A 4,724-nucleotide genomic window follows, 5' to 3' on the forward strand; every position below is an offset into this window, starting at 1 on the left:
AAGGCAGGTGTGCTGAGGCAAGTTGGAGCTGAACTCTGCAGGACACCGGCCCTCCAGGACCGAGTTTGAGCAACCCTGGTTTACACACATATTAGTGCCTTGGAAGCAATATTTTGGTGGATGCTACCTTTTATGTTACTTTTTTGGGGGGCATTCATTTTCATTCATTCATTTTAACATTTGTGATGTGCAATGGACAAGCAGTGACAAAGCAAACAGTTGGTTAGGATGCTGAACTGTCTTTGTCCAGCAAGGGGAGCAACAGTCTTTTAACCATTGTTTTGCCAAGCCACAATTCGCTGGTCAGTTGTTGAAGCATTGCTAATTCCTTAGGCGCAACTTTTACACCAGAGGTTTAGACCCAGTTATTGGTTCTGTGGTGGGCAAAACCATTTCCAAAACTTCTATATGTGCTGCTCAATGCGACGTGACCAACAGGGAGAGTGAGAGACAGGATGGAATGAGGGGCGGTTCTGTGTGATGGTAATGTTAGATGGAAATCGTTGAACCATTTTCAAGTTTTTGTTGATCTTTCTTTATCTTGCTACATCACTGCCACTGTCAGTACTAATAAATGTAAATAAATATTACACACTTGTTCTTTACATTACAAACAGATTTTGGCCCTGCTTGAAAGCTAGTTTATCACATAACATTTAGCCTATTTTGAAAAATTTCTCAATACGGTAGATCTTAAAAGACTGCAAAGGGTTTCATTTAATGTGTACTTTTTTTCAAATGTGCTGCAGAATTTAGTTATTGTAAGTTCTATGAAAGAGATTGCCCCTATTCAATTTTCTATTTTTTTTATACATAAAAGTTCCCCAATAATTACAGACTTGTATGAATGTATTTTCATTGTGCTTAACATACTTTACATTTAGCAAAATATCTTATACTTAATATCAATACGTTTATCTATTTGTGTTCATTGATAGACATTTAAAGAACTTTTTGAAGCAGGAACATGCACATGTCATGTTCATGGTCACACTTATATAATTCATTAGGGCCAGAAATGCTGTAGAATGTTTATGTAATAATAATAACAACAATAATATGAATATAATTATGAATATTACGTTAGTCTGTTCTGTTATTTCTTGCAATAATTTGTAAACATTATCTTGAAATCTTCCAAAATAATGAATTGTTCAACTTAAAATATATTAAATATGAATAATAAAGATAGATATTAGTTCTGTGCAGTTGTGTAAATAAATGACCAAGGAATAAAACAACAAAACATAGTAGTCTGAATGTAATCCCAAGATTTTTATATGTGAAATTGCATTGCAATTAACACATATTTATAATGTTGTTGAAAACATATAGCCTTTAGGAAGGGGGTCACTTTAGGAAGGGGGTTCTGTGGCATTATAACGTTTGAAAACCGGCCAACTAAATAATATAAAATAATGTGATGTAACAGTTTGATAAGCAGTTTGAAGTATTTCATTTCTATATTAATTTGAATTCAGCAAGACACTCTTGCTTATATGTGCATACTGTATCAGTGTGATTATTGTACCTGTTTGCTTCCATGAGTATTTTGACAGAGCAAAACAGTCTATGTTAATGATCACCATATCAAACTAAACTGCAGAAGTCAGCACTTAGTATTGATTGTCTGTGTTATTTGGGAAAAAGGTAACAGCCCATTTCATTGGGTTTTCTAGAAAGTTCAGTCCTATACTTGCACAAAGCAACAGAGCAAACATGCATTTGTGCTCATGTTGATTTTTCATCATCTTTTTATCAATAAATTGTCATCAATAAATTCTGTTACTGCAAGAAATTGTTCACATCAGTAAAAGAACTGCAAGAGACAATTTCTGCATGCTTTTAAGTGCTAGGTTCTTTCAAATGCATACTTCAAATTGTATAAGAAATCTCCCAACAAATTGAAACAACGGGGCCAAAAATCTGTACATCCTTTTGAATTTTTTTTTTTTTATAGTGACCAACCTATCTGATAGCTTCATCATTTTTACACTATATGCTTCATACATGAATGTGACTTTGTTTAGATTTAGAATTGTAAACTTATTAGGGGCAGTGCACATGTCTGCATGTTATTCACTTTTGAACTATTATCAAATTTAAAAAAATTATATGAATTTGTCTATAAAAAATAGAAGAAATAGAGTGCATACAATTACTATATACAGTATAAAATACTGTGTAAATATTCCTAAATAAGAAAGTTTGAAAATGCATGCTAGTGCATGTATGAACTATCCATGCCACTGACTGCTGACCTGCAAGGGGTTTCTGATAATACTTCATAATACATGCCAAGTCTCATTACACCATTATACATGGATCTTTGCATTGCTCAACTCATGTTACCTGTACCAACCCTAATACCGCACCAGAAAATTCCTTGTACCTTGACCAGCTTGGGAGTCAGGGGAAGCGTGCAAACGTGCATTTGTACGTGTGTTGTTTAGTGTGGGCATGTAACTGAATCTCCCTTCCTATGCTCTGTGCAAATGGGGGGCATGCGTGTCGTCTCCAGCATGCTTGCAAGATAGTCTCTGGTGGAGGGTATAAATTGGGGACATCATGTTGTGCTGTACCTTCTCCAGCTGAGCTCTGTCTCACCAGAGGACCCTGCTGACCATGAAGCTCATTCAAATGCTCACTCTTTGCCTGGCTCTCTCGCTGAGCCTCACTGCTCCCTCGTGAGTATACACACACACACACACACACACACACACACACACACACACACACACCTGTCAACACATAGTTTGTACAGGCTTAAAATTAATTATAATACTAAATAATGTGTAAATAGCTATTGTATATTGTATTATTATAATAATAATAACTTTTTTGCACACATTTTTGCCTGTTTGAAGTGGGTCTTTGTGTTTTTATGTGTGCACCAACATTTTGATTTCTTCAATTTTGAATGCTTCTTGCATTTACTTTAAACAATTTTACACTTACATTTACAATATGCTTTTATCAAAAGTGACTTTACAAATGAGAAACATATCAAGCAATTTTTCATAAGAGCCAACCATTTTTTCAGTAGCCTATGCCACAATGGCAAGATTCAATTATAAGGTAGCTTAATACAGTTTTAAAAAATGTTTCTCAGACACAGATATTCATTAAGATTTGCTTTTGTTACAAATTTCCTGAATTGCTTGATGTCTGTTTTTTCCCAAACAAATTACAAAACACAAAATTCTATAAACATATTGTTAAATCGAATTGTCCAATAGCTGAAAACGTAACATTACAGACATACTACTATCTTGTTAGAATTAGGGATATTGCAGTGTGTTGTAATCTGTAATTTTAACATCCACTTCATCATGTTTTGTGTTCAGGCATCATAAGGAGGGTCATGCTCAAAAAGGTGGGTCTTGTAAATGGCTAAATTAAAACAATTTCCCTAAGTGGGCAGTAAATGAAAGTGATATTTTAGTATATTCTGATGTCATCCAGACACATATTTCATGATATAACTTTTTTTTTTTCAGATGAACCTGAACCTGAAGGACATAAGCATGAATTGCACCATGGTGCTAAGCTTGACCGCTGTGAAGGAATGGAGTTTGACGCAGTTGCTGTGAATGAGGAGGGAATTCCTTATTTCTTCAAGGGTGAGAGATGGTTGATCAGAGGAGTCAGACTTTTATCAGTGAAAAATAAGTAAATAAACATAAATACAAATAATCTATCCATCCATCCATCCATCCAAAATATTAATGTTTATATAGAGAATTTGTGATTGCCTCATGATCTCATTGGCCTTTTAACTGACCTTTCTCTTTGATTTTTTACTGAAGGTGACCACCTGTTCAAGGGTTTCCATGGCAAGGCTGAGCTGTCTAAGGAAATTTTCCCTGATTTGGATGACCATCATCACCTGGGACATGTGGACGCTACATTCCGCATGCACTCTGAAGACAGCCCAGACCACCATGACCACCAGTTCTTCTTCCTGGTAAGTTTAACATTCTCTTAAATGCAGTTTCTAATTCATTGTGATGTTTGCTTTATGTATCAGACATGTAAACTTACTTCTTTTTTAACACCATTAAAGGACACCAAGGTCTTCAGCTAATACAAGCACAAGCTGGAGAAGGACTATCCCAAGGATATCTCTGAAATTTTCCCTGGAATTCCTGACCATTTGGATGCTGCAGTGGAGTGTCCCAAGCCAGACTGTACCGATGACACCGTAATCTTTTTCAAAGGTATTATATATTGTGGTCTTTTTCCTTCTGCAGAGGTTAAAACATTATGGAAAACTTGTAAAGAAAGTAATAAGTATGTGAGGTTTTGTTGTCTTTAAATTCCTTCATAATCCACCAAAGGTGATGAAATCTACCACTTCAATATGAAGACCAAGAAGGTTGATGAAAAGGAATTCAAGAGCATGCCCAACTGCACCGGAGCCTTCCGTTACATGGATCATTATTACTGCTTTCATGGTCATCAGTTCTCCAAGTTTGACCCAGTTACAGGAGAAGTCCATGGCAAATATCCAAAGGAGACCCGTGTCTAGTTCCTGGTTCTGTTGACACATGTTGACTCACGTGAGCCAAATTTAGTGTTTGTTAGTGATTTAAAATTCCATGGTGTGCTTGACTGCAGTTGTAAGTTTTCTAGCGGAAAATGAGCCTGAAAATGTAGAAATTAACATGAGAGTCCCCACACCCCGGATCAGTAAATGAAATAAAGAAAGATCATAGCAAGCA

General features: G+C 35.7%; 1 pseudogene; it reads left to right on the forward strand.

Moving 5' to 3' along the window:
* Positions 1–2,592: 2,592 nt before the first annotated feature.
* Positions 2,593–4,531, forward strand: LOC107731736 (hemopexin-like; annotated as a pseudogene).
* The last annotated feature ends 193 nt before the right edge of the window (positions 4,532–4,724 follow it).

The sequence above is a fragment of the Sinocyclocheilus rhinocerous genome, unplaced genomic scaffold (genome assembly GCF_001515625.1).
Source record: "Sinocyclocheilus rhinocerous isolate Xijiao unplaced genomic scaffold, SAMN03320098_v1.1 scaffold2083, whole genome shotgun sequence".
Lineage (NCBI taxonomy): Eukaryota > Metazoa > Chordata > Actinopteri > Cypriniformes > Cyprinidae > Sinocyclocheilus > Sinocyclocheilus rhinocerous.